Below are 18404 nucleotides of genomic sequence, written 5' to 3' on the forward strand. Positions count from 1 at the left end.
AGTTATGGAAAGGCTGAACAACTTAATGAGACCTAAGCGTTTTGTAGCTACGTTAATTTTAGGAATTACCGCTCTAATTAGCATTATTGCTTCTTTAGCTATATCAACTACAGCCCTCATTCAAAATCAACAAACCGCTCATCATGTAAATACTCTAACTCATAATATTTCTTTAGCTTTAACCCTACAAGAAAAATTAGATAGAAACTTAGAGACTAGAGTAGACGCCTTAGAAGATACAGTTATTTATTTAGGAAACCAGATTCAAAATCTAAAAACCCAACTTACCACCCGGTGTCATGTTAATTATAAATGGATATGTATTACCCCAGCGCCCTATAATGAAACAGAGCAGTCATGGGAAAAAGTAAAAACCCATTTACAAGGAATATGGCATAACACTCAACTAGCACCAGATATTCTAGCTTTACAACAACAAATAACTGACATAAGTAAGGCACATATAACAGAACATGAAACCCTAGCAAATAGTCTTTGGTCCTCCTTACAAAATCTTAACCCAATTATTGGATGGCCCAATGTAGTAAACTTCGGCCTTACTGTGACTATAATATTAATTATTATTTTTTGCTTTCCCACAGCAATCAAAACCATAAAGGCATCTATCAAGCAAATCGAGAGAGTCCAGCAAAAAGAAATTTTAAAAAATAAAGGGGGAAATGCCGCGTCCTCTTTTTCCTCCCCGGTTTGACACGGTTCCCTGGAAGGAAGGGCGGTGGCAAGGCCTTCAACGCCCCAAAAGAGGACGAGGCATAAAATGGTGTAATAGAAAAATACTGGGATTAACGACACTAATTGTGTGTTTCTTGTTGCTGGTTGTGCTCCAAGCATTATATCAAAACAAATCAGAAAGCAAAAGAATTGGAAAAAATGATACAAATTGTACAAATTGCAAAACCTTGTTAATAACTGTTTGGAAAAAATTAGGTTGGGACGCCCCCATTAAGCAAGTCATGCTGCAGATACAGCAGTCAGAAGTGCTTTTAGAACAAGTCACAGAAAAGTACCCCATAGAAAGTAAACACTTACAATTAAAAAACCCTGCATTGAGCCATCCTGGAAATTTACTCCCCACCACGGCACCGGTCCATTGCTATAAAACAATAAAAAATCTAAGTAAACAATGTAACCTTTTAATCAAAACAAGCTAAGCTTTAACCAGACTAAAATAGGTCTTGACATATTGCCTCACCTGTAGAATAATAGGAAAAGAAAGTCTAAACTCAGAAAACTGCAAACACAATGTCTGTGGTTTAAGCCAATATCCTGCTGCTATTAAAATCTTGTGTAAGTGTTCCTAAGAAAATCAAAACGTGTACTTTCGCTTTGCTTCCCTGAACCTGTAACTTTACCTAAAACGTAAGCCATGACACAACCATGATTCTGTGATACCTGTTTCCTTGCCAAGAATAAAGGTATAAAATCAGTTAAGCAAAAATAAATGCAAGCAACTCTTCTCAGAAGAAAATTCTCTAAGCTGTCTCTTGGTGTTCTTCTCGCGCCGACGACCCTCCACACCTTCAAGCCCGTTCCCTCTGCTGCGGCTGGACCGCGGCAGTATGTGGGTTTTATTGCCTTAAATTTTGCCCATGAAAATCAGAATTAGTGCAACTTGGGGATATATTTTTATGACCTTATAATTTTTATTTTGTTATTGATAGAGTTCTCATTCATTTGGAGTTAGTATTAAGTAATATATTTTTCTGGATAACAAGAATTCATCCTAGATATAGAAATTTCTATAAATGAATTTGACCATTCTTTCCTTTTCTGATGTATTATTATTTATGAATGCTCATCAGAACTTCATACACTTGCAATGTAGTCTTATTCTTACATTTTGGGGTTTCACCTAAATAGCTTTATTTATTGCTTTTTATCATATGTCTATTTTTCTGTTCTATTTCTATTGTTGCATTTACAGTCTTCTCTCATCCTTTTTGATTGTTATAATTCACTGTGCAATTTTCTTGCTTATGCCCTCCTTCACTTAGTTTACAGGGTTAGCTAATCAGTATGATCATTTTAAGCAGTTTTATTGAGATATAGCACATATCACACAATCCATCCGAAGTGTACAATCAGTGGTTCACAGGATCATCACATAATTGTGTATTCATCACCATAATCAATTTTAGAACACTTTAATTACTCCAAAAAATATTCTGTACCTTTTTCCAGTATTATCAATGCTTAGAATTGGTGAGGTGCATATGTTGATGAAAGAATAATAAAATATTATTGTTAACTTCATAGGTGCTGTAGGAGTATTTTTCCCATACAGTACTCTATTATTATCTCCTTATAATAGTGACTTAACATTTGTCCTGTTCATGAAAGAGCACTGTTCTAGTTTGCTAGCTGCTGGAATGCAGCACACCAGAGATGGATTGGCTTTTAATAAAAGGGGATTTATTTTGTTAGTTCTTCAGAGGAAAGGGAGCTAACTTTCCACTGAGGTTCTTTCTTATGTGGGAAGATACAGGATAGTCTCTGCTGGCCTTCTCTCCAGGCCCCTGGGTTTCAACAACTTTCCCCGGGGTGACTTCTTTCTGCATCTCCAAAGGCCTGGGCTGAGCTGCTAGTGCTGAAATGAGGAATGCCGAGCTGCTTAGGCTGTGCTACATTACGGTCTCTCATTTAAGCACCAGCCAATTAAATCAAAAGTCCTTCATTGCAGCAGGCACGCCTCCTAGCTGACTGCAGATGTAAATCAGCAACAGATGAGGTTCACATACCATTGGCTCATGTCTGCAGCAACAAACTAGGTATGCTCACCTGGCCTAGTTGACAACTGAATCTAACTACCACATGTCATGTCCACCTCTTGTCAACTTGACAACTACAAGCATCACCTTAAACAGGTGCAAAAAATTCTCTTCTTGCATGGACCTGTGAATCTCAAAACAAGTCCAGTGCCAATACGCAAAGGAGGATATTCACAGGATACAGATTTTCATTTCCATAGGGAGAAATTGGAAGAACACAGATGTAAAACCTGCAGGGCAAACATCATTGGATTTCGCAGTCTGAAAGTCATTCATCCTTTGGCTTTAGAAAGTGGCAGTCCCACCCTTTCTGAGGGCCTATGTAGTGGCCCGCCTCTTTCCAAATCAACCTCGGGGAACATTGAGGAAAACACCTCTCAGTTCCACTCTCTCCAGGCATCTGGGCCACCCCTGGGCTCTCTGCCATTTCTATGGCACATGCTCAACCCCTCCATGTGGTGGCAGCCAGGCTCTCCCAGTCCCCCAAAGAGTATGCTCTGCCTTCTCCAAGACCTGAGGCTACACAACTCTTCCACTGCAACAAGATGAGAGGCTCATCCTCACCCTTCAGGGTAAACTCACCCTCTCCATGTATATGGGTGGGTTCATTCTCCTGGCTGAGGTTTCTTGGCTTCTGACCCGAACTTCCATGGTTCTCAGTCTGCAAACTCCAATCTCTCCCTTTTGTGTCCTCCTTTGTCAAGATTGGCAATGGTTCCATTTACACCAATAGTCCCTTCATGCACTCCAGGACTTCTCCATCATTCTCTTCACAATTCCTCCAAAATCTTTCCCTTAGCCATCCAAAACACCGTTCAAACATATCTGGCATTTGCAAACTGCAGCAGCACCCCACTCTCCGGTACCAAATCTGTTCTAGTTTGCTAGCTGCTGTAATGCAACACACCAGAGATAGATTGGCTTTTAATAAAAGGGGATTTATTTTGTTAGTTCTTCAGAGGAAAGGGAGCTAACTTTCCACTGAGGTTCTTTCTTATGTGGGAAGGCACAGGATGGTCTCTGCTGGCCTTCTCTCCAGGCCCCGGGTTTCAACAACTTTCCCCGGGGTGACTTCTTTCTGCATCTCCAAAGGCCTAGGCTGAGCTGCGAGTGCTGAGATGAGGAATGCTAAGCTGCTTAGGCTGTGTTACATTGTGGTCTCTCATTTAAGCACCAGCCAATTAAGTCAAATGTCCTTCATTGCAGCAGGCATGCCTCCTAGCTGACTGCAGATGTAAATCAGCAACAGATGAGGTTCACATACCATTGACTCATGTCCACAGCAACAAAACTAGGTATGCTTACCTGGCCAAGTTGACAACTGAATCTAACTACTACAATCATTTGTATATTTGTACTAGTAATCACAGTCATGTCCACCACAGGATTCACTGTTATATGCTCTGCTGGTTTGGAATTATCGTGTAACTCAGAAATGCCACGTTTTCTTTCCTAATCCAATCTTCTGGGGGCAGACTTATTGTCCAGGGTAGAAGCTTTGATTGGATTATTTCCGTGGAGATGTGGCACGCCCAATTGTAGACTTGACCTCTTTATTGGATGGAGATGTGACTCTGCCCATTCAAGGTCGGTCTTGATTAGTTTACAAGAGTCCTTTAAAAGGGGAAATGGTTGGAGAGACTTAGCTCAGCAGACATCGTCATGATGTTGTTAAGCATGAGATGTCAAGCAAGACAGAACCCAGATTTATGTCCTGGAGGAGCCAAGTAAAGGCCCACAGATACTTAAAGATGTATCAGAAGCTGGAAGCAGTGAAACTGGGAACAAGGACCAGCAGATGCCAGTCATATGGTTTCCCATATGACAAGCATTGACCTTTCTTCGGTCAAGGTGTCTTTCTCTGAATGCCTTAGGTTGATCATTTTTATGACCTTGAATTTTAAACTTCTAACTTCATAAACCCCTTTATAAACATCAGCCCAATTCTTGTATATTGAATTCCAGCAGCTTTCGCAAAGCAAAATGTATAGTTTCATGTTTTATCCTCTAGATTTTCTTCTAGTGATATATACATCTCTAAACATCCCATTTCAACCACAGTTACACACGATTTAATGTTGTTAATGACACTCATCATAACGTGCTACCATCACCTCCATCCATTTCCATTCACTTAAATTCAGTATCATCAAAACTTCTGAACATTAAGGATCCACTCCCCATTCCCTACCATCACTCCTACTCCTGGTAACCTATACTCTAGATTTTTAACACTATGAGTTCACTTATTATAACTAGCTCATATTAGTGAGATCATACAATATTTGGCATTTTGTGTCTAGCTTACTAAACTCAGCATACTATCCTCAAGGGTCACCCATAATCTTCTTGCTTCAGGACTCTATTCCTTCTTACTGCTGAGTAACATTCCTTCATATGTATAAACCACATTTTGTTTATCTATTCATCAGTTGGTGGACACTTGGATTGCTTCTGTCTTTTGATTACTGTGAATGATGCCACTATGAACATCAGTGTACAAAGTCTGTTCATGTCACTGATTTCAGGTCTTCTGATTGTATACCTAGTAGCAGGATCGACAGGTCATATGATAGTTCTAGACTTAGTTTCCGAGAAACTGCCAAACTATGTTCCACAGAGTTTGGAACAATGTAAATGTACCATTTTACATTCCCACCAACAGTGATTATGTGTTTCTATTTCTCCACATCATCTCCAACACTTGCAGATTTCTATCAGTTTAATAGTAGTCATTCTAGTAGATGTGAAATTATATCTCATTGTGATTTTAATTTGGATTTCCCTGATAGCTAGTGATGTTGAGAATGTTTTCATGCATATTTTAGCAATTTGTTTTCCTCTTTGGAACAACATCTATTCAAGTCTTTTGCCCATTTTAAAATTGGGTTGTCTTTTTATTAATAAGTTGTAGGATTTCTATATATATATATTATGGTCAATAAACTCTTATTAGATATGTGGTTCCTAAATATTTTCACCCACTGAGTAGGCTGCCATTTCACATTTTGAGAAAGAATTTTGATGTGTAAAAGTATTCCACTGAGGATGTCCAATTTATCTATATTTTTCTTCATTGCTTTTACTTTGGTTTTCAAGTCTAAGAAACCTCTGCCTAACACAATATCTTTTTAAATCCAATTTCATTAAGATATATTAACATCATATAATCTCTCCAAAGCAGAAAATCAATGGCTCAAAGTATCATCATATAGTTATGCATTCATTACCACAATTAATTTTAAAATATTTTCATTACTCCAAAAATTTTCAAATAAACAAGAACACCCAAAACATCCCATTAACCTTATGCTCACTATTATTTAATTATTCATATTTTTGTCTTTATTTTATTACTTATCTGCCCATACACTGCATAAAAGAAGTGCCAGTCACAAAGTTGTCACAATCACATGGTCACTCAAGAAAAATATTGTAGTTATACAATCATCACTAAGAATCTAGTCTACTGGATTACAGTTCAATAGTTTCAGGTATTTCCTTCTATTTTAATACACTAGAAACTAAAAATGACTATCCATACAGTGAATAGAAATAACTTCCAGTATGACCTCTCTACTGTATTTGCAATCTCATAGCCATTTTTTTTACCCCCTGTGGTCAAGAAGACCTTCTCAGTACCATTATGCCAGGGCAACACTCATCCCTAAGAGTCATGTCCCATGTTGCCAGGGACATTTATACCTTGGTAATCATGTCCCATGTAGTGGGGAGGGTAGTCAGTTTATTTCCAGAGTTGGTGTAGAAAGAGAGGCCACATCTGAGCAAGAAGAGGTTCTCTGGGGGTGACTCTTAAGCATAATTATAAATCAGTTTATAATTAAGCCTACATAATTAAAAATAGGCTTACATAATTTTAAGTAGGTTTCTCCTTTGTAGGAATAAGTTTCATCAGGGCAAGCCCCAAGATCCTTTGGTTATGGATATTCAGTTCTCCAGGCACCATTTGCTAAAGAGATTTTTCTGTACTGTTTGAGTGGACTTGGCTGCCTTATTGAAAATCAATGGACCATAAATGCATGGGTATTTTTTTGAACATTCAATTCAATTCCATTGATCATTATTTCTATTTGTATGCCAGTACCATACTGTTTGGACCACAGTAGCTTTGTAATATGCTTTCAACTCAGGCAGTGTGAATTCTCCAACTTCCTTCTTCTATTTCAAGGTGTGTTTGGCTACTTGGGACCCATTGCCCTTCCAAATAAATTTGATGATTGGGTATTTTTTTTTCAATTTTTGTAATCCTTTATTCTACATTTAAAACAAAAAAGGCAGTCAATTTTTTGGCATACAATGCCAAAGTATTCCCCAATTTTCAATAATTTCATGATTAACTTTCTCAAATCATGATATTCATTTTTCCTTAAAAACTGTCAAATTTGCCTTTTCTCTCCATTACAACTGATACCTGCAAAAACTCTCTTCTCTGCCTTCACTGCGCTCTTTCCAATTTTCCATCTAAAATGCCCTTCTTTTTCCTCATGTAATATGAAATTCAAGAATAAAGCCTCATTCAAATCCTGCCTCTTCCATAAATCATGCTCTAACACCCAGCCCACTGTGATCATCTCTGACTCCCTATTGGTCTTCTAGTCAGTAATACTATAATTATAATTCTGTGATTATTTTGTGTTTATTGATGTTGTTTTCCCAAGTAAGGTACCAGAGGTAAGAGAGAAAGGGAGCCAGAGAAAATACTAGACATATAAATGATTACTAGTCAATGAATAAAAATGTTTTCTACAATCAAAGTATTTGTACAGCAAATTATTTTTAAGGGAGCTTATTTGAAATTAAATGGATGATACAGTAATTATATCTCATGTATTGTTTTTTTTTAATCATACCAAAATTTAAGGCCTATGATTACTTGGAAAAAATAATGAAAGTCAGCTTACTTTGGTTTTTCTAGTGTAATTCAGTACTTTTAGGCATAAAGTACAACTGCATTTCACATCTCTCTTCTAGTCTTTGTAAAAAAATCAAAATATTATTGATAAAAAATCAATAGTTATGGAAAACATATTTTTCTTAATTTTTTTCTTAATTATATGACTAATATTTATTACCTGTTCCCTAAAGAATAACAAAAAAGATATGTTCAATAACTGATAAGCCATTTGATGATAAAATGTTATTTATTGTTGTTGCTGTTGTTTTTACCAGTTCAAGAAATAAATTCTGAGCTACAAAAATAGTTTTAAGAGAAAGAGTAAAAATTCTGTCAAAGTAAGGTGGTAGTTATCCCTTGTTAGTTAACACTTAACTTTCACTTATATCCCTAAGGAGGGTGGTAGCTGCCCATGTTTATGTATCACCTAACATGACCAATTAATTTTAGGCTCCTTTTCATTCCCAGATTCAAGACCAGTTTCTCTGAATTCCTGACTTTCCAATTCTACCAAAAATAAACCTAAATTCAATTCAACTATAGGCATGAACTTCTCTAGGTTTTCAAGGCTCATAGTGTTAGTAATCTAAACAGCTTTGAGATAAGTATCAAGTTTATATAACATAAATTAATAAAATAAATGGACACAAGAATTCTTTGTTCCAGTGTAGGTCAGTAACTATTTGCAACTTGGTTTAGCAAGTCTGGGGAAACAGAAATGTATTTCACTAGGAGTATTTATTAGCTTCCAAAAATAATCTCAGAAAAGAGCATCTTTTTAATTGAAAGGTCAGTAAATCTAACTATAAACTAGCATAATATTTCTAATTTTTAGTCACCTGAAGTATGCCTCCCCTGATTCTGTGACATTCATTGGGAAAGATAGTGATTACATGCATAATATCGGTAGTCTTCATGTACACCATCTCCAAATGGTTGCCTTCTCTGACCATCAAAAAAATATCCAAATAATAATATCCAGAACCAAAGTCTCCATTTTCAACATAAAATTAACTTCAGCTAAAAATGACTGAGAAGAGTCGTATTCCCTAGGGACATCTGCTAGACTCCTGGCAAGGTAAAAAGATGCAGATAATCTGTTGTTTCCTCCTCTTATTTCATGAAGTGCTCTGTGAACTGGAGTTGTCATGAAACTCTGGTTCCTTGAAATTATCCATCTCCAGAAGCTGAAAAAGCATTAGGCCTTGAATCTGGAAGACAGATATCAGTTCGCCTTGGAGTTGCTGGACATTGGCAGATGAATGAAGGCCTGAGATTCCACAGCAGAGGTGACGTCTCCTTCCTCTCCAATTTTCCCCGGACCTTGGAAATGTTTCAGTTTTCCATCTGGGCAGCATCCTTCTAGATGAGGCCCGAGGCCAAACAAACTCCCTCCCTAGAGTTTCTCACTGTTCCAGCTGACTCTGACGCCACCTCCACTGGCTCCACCTCATCATGCCCTCCCATGCCGCCCAGCCTTTCTGCAGCCAGGGTCTTATGGACCCTGAAGGCCCAAAGGAACAAACACACTTAACCCTGCCCAGAGAACCAGAGGGCCAATGGGGACCAATTGCTCCACCGGTTACTTACCCACCAACTGTTGAAGAAGGAATTGGAACAGTGTAAGAAAGAGTTACAAAATTTTCCATTTCTGGGGAACTCTGAAGGAGAAAGTGTGAGTGAAAACATATGCACTGGGTCCTTATACCCTCTGAGGGAAGTACCTATTGGACCAGGGGGAATCAGTTATGTAAATGCCTCATTGACAAGTACAGAAGTAATGAACTTCGAGATAGAGATGAAATCATTCATGGACAACCAGTGAGGCTAGTCAAAACAACTGGGTCAATTTTTAGGCCATAGTTTATATAACTGGTCTGAACTTATGTCCATCTTGAATACCTTCTTTACAGGGGAAGAAAGGGAAGTGGTGAGGAGGGCAGCTGTGAAAGAATGGGAGAGGCAGCACCCACCCAGAGTGAGCATAAAATTGTCTGGATCCAAATCTCTGAACCTAAATAGTTCCTTTGAAAAGACTCAAGAGAAAGTTGAGACTTCCTTGCCTACCTGCAAAAGTTGAAGGGAAACAAGTGAGGAAATACCCAAGAATGGATCCTAATAGTCCTGTGGCACAAAGAATGCTAAATATCAATTACATAAAGTGGTATTTATGTAAAGAAAAAGATCCAGAAAAAGGAGGGGTGAATGGACAAACCACAGGAAGAGTTACTGAGAGAGTCTCAGAAAGTGTTCATGAGAAGAGAAAAGAAAAGCCAAATGCAAAAAGCTAGAGTTATGTGGAGAATAGTTGAATACATGGTCAAGAAGAGATTGGAGAGAAAGCAGGGAGGAGATAGGCAGAGGCAAGATAGAGAAACAGTCTGGGCTAGAGGGGATGAAGAGCAAGGAGAGCACAAGACTCCTTAGGGTGTTATCACTGTGGGAAACCTGATCATTTCAAAAGGGATTGCCTGAGTTTAAAGAAAGAAGGTCCAATGATACCCCTGATGAATTTTGAGGATTAGGAGGGTCAGAGGCTCCTCATCCCAACAGCCTACTGGGAGCCTCTAGTAAATCTGAGGCTGGGCCCATATCAGGAGAAAATTATACTTTTGGTAGACATGGGGCAACCAATCTCTGTGGACCACGTGCCAAAGGGGACTGGACTTTCCAGTAGCTTCCTCAGAGTTTGGAGGGTAAAGGGGAAGGGATTTAAAGACCCTATTCTTGAGCCTACTAACATCTTTTCGGAAGAAAACCAAATTAAAAGCCCCCTGCTGTACATCCCAGAAGCTGGCAGTAACTTGTTGGGAAGGGACATGATAATACCAATGGGGTGAACCTGAAGGTAAGGGGTTGCCAAATAGAAGGAAGTTGTCACATAAACAGGCACCATACCCTTGAGGCAAAAGGCAACAAGTTGGCAGACAAAATGGCTAAGGAGGCTTCCCTTTGACCCTCAACAAGGTTAATGGTTTTAATAGCCTCTATTCCCAGATAATTTGAGGTATTCTCTGAGAAGGAAGTAAAGGAACTGGAACAATGAGGAGCAAACTCAGATGGTCAGGGAAAATGGGAACCCCAGAGGGTACACAAATGTTGAATAAGCAATTAATGAGGAAAATATTAGCAGTCTAATATTAGGGAAGTCACTGGAGAGTACAGGCCATGTGTGATCTGGTTCTTAAATGTTTGGGGTGTGTATGCCTCTACACCATAGCTGAACAAATATGTGAATGATGCATAATTTGCCAAAGGGTTCTAAGGAAACAGGTGCAAGGGGGAAAGAAACAGGCCTCTGACCATTTCAAAGCATATAAGTTGATTACACTGAGATGCCTCTAATAGGATGACTGAAATATATTCTGGTTCTTGCAGGCCGTCTATCAGGATGGGTGGAGGCATATCATCTAACTCAAGCTACAGCATCCAGAACTTCCAAGAAAATTCTTGAACAAATTGTCCCCTGTTATGGGTTGGTAGAAAATATCAATTCTGACAATGGTACATCCTGTGTGTTGCAGGATGTCATGCAAAACTTAAGTATTGCTAAGATTTCTATACACCCTGGTATCTGCCATCCTCAGGAAGAGTGGAAAGAATGAATCAGGCCTTAAAGAAGCATCATTCTAAACTGGTCTTAGAAACCATGTTACCTTGGACTAACTATCTTCCTATACCTCTGCTAAGAATTAGACCTGCCCCTAGAAAAGAGTTAGGGATCTCCCCCTAAAAAATACTCTTTGGCTTGCCTTTTCTCAGGAAAACTAAAAATATCCCTTCTTTAGATTCAAAGGGCCTCTTCCTTAAGGACATATGCTGGCATTCTACTCTGTCATCCTTCAGGCACCATGGTCTGCTGTCCCATACCCCCATCTTGAAATTGCTGTCCATCAATACCAACCCGGCAGTTGTATCTTCATCAAATCATGAAAAGAGTCCAACTCCAACTGGCCTGGGAAGGACCTTATCCAGTTCTATTGACAAGTGAAATGGCAGTCCAGATGGCAGGAAAAGGCTCACAACACCCAGATAAAAGGACCAGTACCTGATCCAGATGATAAGTACCCAACAGCAAAGTCTTATTCCTGGAAAATAATTCCAATATCAAACCCTGTAAAGATTATTGTAAAGAGATCATAGTTGGGAGGGAAAGAAGGGGTTGAGGGTTGGATTCTGTATTTTAATAAGACAGCTGAGGGATCAAAACCTGATTTAAAAATGAGAATAATTATATTGGTTATGATGTTCCAAATTTGGGACACAGCGAGCCCCATCAAATTGGTTGTAAATGTAACTAAAGGTTTAGAGTCTCAAACTGTATAGTTTGATGCTTGCCAAGTAATCGACTGTGGAAACCTAGCAGATCAACAGCAATTGAGTGGGGGAAAATAAGTATCTATGCCCAGAACCAAGAAGTAACCACCAATATCCCCCTTGGCCACATGGGCCCTGTCTCTCCTGGGCTTTTGTATAATGGACTACCCAATACAAGGGGTGCTCTGCCAGCACAATCCATTACAAATTAAGATAACCTTCTATAAAGGCAATACCCCACCATATGGTAAGAACCTCCAGCACAATCGAGCAGTAATAACTATTAAAAATATTTCAAAAGACAAACAAATAGGGAGAGCACCAGAAATCAAGTAATTGATAGAATATATGAAATGGGGAAAGATGTCACTGGTAGAGATCCTCTGGAAAAGTTCCATATACATGCCCTCCCCAACTGGGCACTTCCCAGACAATATTCCTTCTGGCTAGCTCTTAAGTAGCACCCAAGGAGACCCAACCAGGAGCTAATTCTCCAATTCAAAATTTCCCCACAATTATCAGGATAGTCAAGACAGAAAATTTGAAACAACCATAGAGACAGGCTATGGAGATACAAATTCCTATATGGAATTAATTAAATATAGAGTCTGGGGTAAAAGAGAGAGAAGAAGCTTACTTGGTTCTTCAATGATTGAGCTTATTTGGACAGTATAAGTGCACCATGTGGAATTCCAGATGAGTTTAAGGTTAGAAATCAAGCTGCTGCAGGATTTGAGTTATTCTTATTCTTGTGGGTCAATGTTGATAAAAATGTTGACTGGATTAATTGCACATACTGTAATTAACAAAGATTTATGAACTACACCAGAGATGGAGTGAAGGGTATTGCAGGACAGCTAGATGCTACTAGCCGAATGACAAAGGAAAACAGGATAATCCTAGATATGATGGTAGCTGAAAAGGGAGATGTTTGTATTATGATCACATGTAGTTGTTGTACATTCATCCCCAATATTACAGCCCCAGATGGGACTATCACCTAAGTTTTATAAGGCTGAATGGCCTTATCTGAAGAATTGGAGGAGAATTCAGGTATTGATAACCCCCTCTCAGAATGGTTAGAAAACTGGTTCAGAAAATGGAAAGGGGTAGCACTATCCATTTTAGCATCCTTAAACAATGTAACTGGGATGCTGACAGTGATCGGGTGTTGCATCATGCCATACCCAGGGGTTAACTCAGAAACTTATTAAGACTGCCCTAACCAAGAAAATGCCTGTTCAGTACAGACAAAACAATTTTTACCCCCTTAAAGAGGAAGATCCCTATGATGAGGAATGTGAAAAAGCCCTTATCAGGGTTGAAAAACGACCAGAATTTGAAAACTGAAAAGGCCCAAAAGAAAGAGGGAGAGTTTGTAAGAATAAAATTGAATTTAGTTTTCACACAAAATGGTGTGGAGTGGGGAAAATGAAACTTACTAAACAAAGTCTGTAAAATCAGCCCAGACTAATTCCACAGAGGGGGTGGGAAAGAGGCCTCTAATGTAAGCTAGGGGATTGTACCATGTCCTTATATGGGGAAAAATGTGAATTAGGCCTCTCAGATAGGCTGCAACTTCCAGAGTACTCGAGCCAATGGGGAAACAGGGGAGGGATTTGCATGTTAGGCTTAGGGTATAAATGTTGCTGCCTCCTATTGTTTGGTGTGCCAGCCACCACTTTTTGGCTGCACACCCATTCTTGTGAGATCATTAATAAATTATCTTCCCCTCCACGATTGGGTGAGCATTCACTATCTTTCAGAGACAGCTTTCTTTTCAACATCATGAATTTCTAAATATAGGATCATGCCAAAAGTGACAGTGTTTACTTCTTGCTTTCAAATTTAGATGCCTTTTATTTCTGTTTCTTATCTAATTGCTCTAGTTAGAATACTAGCACAATATTGATTGGGAATGGTGCCTGCGGGCATCCCTGTCTTATTCCCAATATTAAAGGGAAAGTTTCAGTAATTCATTGTGTAGTATGAAGTAAGCTGTAACTTTTTCATATATGCCTTTTATCAGGTTGAGGAAGTTTCCTTCTATTTCTATCTCTTGAAGTGTTTTTTTTTTTAAGAAAGTTTGTGGGATTTTGTCGAATGCTTCATCCATTATGACCATGTGTTCTTCCACTTCAATTTGTTAATGTGATGTATTATATTAAGTGATTTTGTTGTGTCAAACCATCCTTGCATACTTGGAATAAAACCCACTTGATCATAGTGGGTTTTGTATTTTATAATAATCTTTTATAATAATGGTACCTGGCTATTATTATAGACACACCTATTTTTTCATTCAATTTGCCAGGGTTTGCCTCATGTATATTGAGGCATTCTGCTTAGGTGCATAAATATTGGTGATTGCTATTTCTTCTTGTTGGATTTCCCCTTTTATCAATATATGGTATCATTCCTTTTCTCATAAAATGTTTGTATTTAAGGTCTATTTTGCCTGATATTATTATAGCTATCAGCTCTTTCTTGATTATTGTTTACATGGAATATGTTTTCTAGCCTTTCAGTTCCAACCTATTTGTATCCTTGTTTTTCAATTTGCAAACTGCTGGAATATGATATACCAGAAATGGAATGGCTTTTAAAAAGGGGGGAATTTATTGAACTGCCAATTTACATGTTCTAAGGCTGTGATGATGTCCAAACTAAAGCAAGGCTATAGAAATGTCCAAGCTAAGGCATCCAGGGAAAGATATCTTGGTTCAAGAAGGCAGTGATGTTCATGGTTTCTCTCACAGCCAGAAGGGCACATGATAAAGTCTGCTAGCTTTCCCTCTCAGTTTCTTGTTCCATGAAACTCCCCTGGGGGCATTTTCCTTCCTCATCTCTGAAGGTCTGGCTTAATGGGCTCTAAAGCTTTTCCCAAAATGGTTCCCTTTTAAAGGGCTCTAATATGCAAACCCACCTTGAATGAGTAGAGACACACTCCATGAAAACCATCAATCAAAAGCTACCATCCGCAATTGGGTGGGTCATATCTCCATGGAAACAATATGAAAAATACCACCCAGTAGTACTGAATCAAGATAAAGGACATGGCTTTTCTGAGTCCATGACAGATTAAAACCAGCATAACTTATATCTGAGATTAGTCTCTGGTAGACATCATATAAATTGATCATATTTAATACATTCTTCCAATGTCTACCTTTGATTGGAGAGTATTATCCATTAACTTTCAATGCTATTATTGTAAAAGCATTGCTTACTTCAACCGTTTTCTCCTTTGTCTTTTAAATATTATAGCTCATGTCTGTCTCTCTTTTTATACTTTCAGTTACCATTGCTTATGATTTTCATTCTTGTGCTGTCCTTCAAGCCTCTCTCAATGGTCTTTTCTTCCCAGCCTGAGGAACTCCCTTTAGTATTTCTTGTAGGACTGGACTCTTGTTAACAAATTCTCTCAAATTTTGTTTAACTGAATATTTAAACCTCTCCCTCACTTATGAAGGACACTTTTGCTGGATATAGGATCCTTGGATGGTACTTCTTCTCTTTCAGAACAATAAATATGTCATACCACTGCCTTCTTGCCTCCATGGTCTCTTCTTGCATCCATGGTCTCTGAAGTTGGCCCTCAATTTTATTGTGATTCCCTTGTAAGTGACAAGTACTTTTTCTCTTGCTGTTTTCAGAATTCCCTATTTTTTGTAATTCCCATTCTCATTAGTACATGTTTCAGAGTTTGTCTATCAGGGTTTATTCATTTTGGAGTATGCTGCACTTCCTGAATTTGTATCCTATGTCTTTCATAAGATGACATTTCAGCCATTATCTCCTTTATTATTCTTTCTGCCCCTTTTCCCTTCTCTTCTCCTTCTGAGACACCCATGAACTGTATGTTTTTGTACTTCATGTTGTCATTAAATTCCTCAAAATATTGAGACCCTGATGAAATGTACCCATTCTTTTCTCTATCTCCTGTTTTGTCATTTCATATTTGGGTCTCTCATCTTCTGGGTTGATAATCTACCTTATGCCTGTTGAAATCTTCTGTTGTATGCCTCTACTGCATTTTTAATTTCCTCTATTTGATTTTCACATCCATAAGATCTGATATTTTTCTTTGCATGCTTTCAAATCTTCTTTATCCTCACCTAGTGTCTTTCTAATATATTTTATCTGTTTTGCCATACTGTACTTCATCTCCTTCAATTGATTTAGGAGATTTGATGGAAAATATTTGATTAATTGTTCCAAATTCTGTTTCTCCTCCAATTTTTTAAATTTGTTCCTTTTCTGGGCCATATATATTTGCTTCTTAGTATGTCTTGTAATTTTCTTTGCTGGTCTCCAGGCATCTGATTATCTTGATGAGATTATTCTGAAGTTTGAGTTTCCTTTCCTGTCTAAGATTTTGTTGTTGTTTGGGTTCATGGTAAAGCTCTTACTTGCCATTTGCTTTGCCCATATTCCACAGCCAAATCAGGGTCAGGGTCCCATGCAAGGGGTGCAAACCAGTTCCAAAGGGTGATGGGAAGAGATCAGGAAAGTCTCTTACCAAGACTGCACTTTCCCAGCCTACCCAATAGATGACAGTCTTCAGCATCGTATTCCCCACAGCCTTACAAGTTTTTAACATGTCCCCTCTGATATGAGTAAGTGGAAACAACTGTGCTAGGGTGCCTGTCCAAAAAGGACCAAGGCTGCAGGACCCAGAGGTTCAATTTTGCAGGCCAACAGTTTTATAAAAACTGTGCCATATTACCTTCACTGTAGAAGAAAGAACTTCCCTGACTCTCCTACTTGGAATCAGGCAGCAGGGCAAGAACTGGGCTGACCAGATACTGCTGACCTCTAGTGTAGGGGACACGCAAGGGGGCACTGACACTGACTGAATCACTCTCTGCAGTTTCTCCATTTCTTCATCTAATTCTACTTGTATGTAGCATCACCCTCCCCTGCCTCCTGAGTATGATAACAGATTCTTGGAACAGGTTTTGCCTGTTCTCTAGGTGATTTTGGTGGTGGTGTGCATTATAGTGCTCCTTTTTCCACCATCTTATGACTATTTTTATATTTTATAAATATGCTGTGTGTGTGATATATTTAATTTTACATATATTCAATTGTAGGTAGATATGGAACATTTCTCTAGTATTTGGCACAATCTCCAAATATGTGGAACATATTAGTATCTAAATTCTATTTGATTTATAAATCTCAGTTGGGTATATTGGAGTGGCTTGAAGGAAGTACCTGAAACTGGTGAAATTTGTTCCAGTAGCCTTGATTCTTGAAGACGATTGTATAATGACATAGCTTCCACAATGTGACTGTGTGATTGTGAAAACCTTGTGTCTGATGCTCCTTTTACCATGGTATGGAGAGATGAGTAAAAAAAATAAGGATAAAAAATAAGTAATAGGGGGAATAAAGATTTTAAAAATTGGGTAAGTTGAGATACTGGTGGTCAATGAGAAGGAGGGGCAAGAGGTATGAAATATATGAGTTTTATCTTTTTTGTTTCTTTTCTAGAGTGATGCAAAGGTTCTAAGGATGAGGTGATGAATATACAACTATGTGATGATATTGTGAGACACTGTACACTATGTATTGACTGTATGTGTGTTAAGATTTATCTATAAACATGTTTTTCAAAAACTCATTTTGAATTTTCACTTTTCCTTCAATGCTCTTGATCTTTATCACTATAAATGTAATTAAATATGTTAATGGATTTTAAAATATGGAAACATACTTGAATTACATAAATAATCTGACCTTTATTATCAAATATTATTTTATATTCCTACTCAGTCTGTGAGCTATATTTTATACATCATATAAAAAGGTCTCCATCTGAAGGGTGTTTGGGGATCTTTCAGCAGTACTGGATTCAGTATATAATCTTTGGGTTTTTTTATCATCAATATTTTATTTGATGTATAAAGTCATTGGGAAATGTTACTTTTTCTGTGCTTTTGAATTAAATAAATAGCAGTGTTTTATGTGATACTTAAAAGAGTGGCAGAAACTACCCAATGAACAATTGATCCTGGTGCTTTTCATTTTGAGCAATGTTTATAAACTCTTGTTCCTTTATTGACTTTGTTCTGTTTAGACTTCCCATCTCTACTGACTTCCAAATTGGCAAAGTGTATTTTTTTTCTAGAGAATGTCCACCTCACTTAGGTTTCTTGGTTATCTTGAATTAAGTTAGTTAAATGAGGCAACTGTTTACGCATGCCACATATTGATATTATGTTTTTGCTTTCACATTAATCAAATTGAATACTCAGTTTGAAACTTCATTTACTTTATGTGATACATTTATTTGGCAATAAATTAAATGATGGTTGTGCTCTACAGTCTGAGAAATAACAAACAATTGGATGGTCAATATAAGAACTTTACAGAGA

This window comes from Tamandua tetradactyla, chromosome 16 (assembly GCF_023851605.1).
Source record: "Tamandua tetradactyla isolate mTamTet1 chromosome 16, mTamTet1.pri, whole genome shotgun sequence".
NCBI classification, from domain to species: domain Eukaryota; kingdom Metazoa; phylum Chordata; class Mammalia; order Pilosa; family Myrmecophagidae; genus Tamandua; species Tamandua tetradactyla.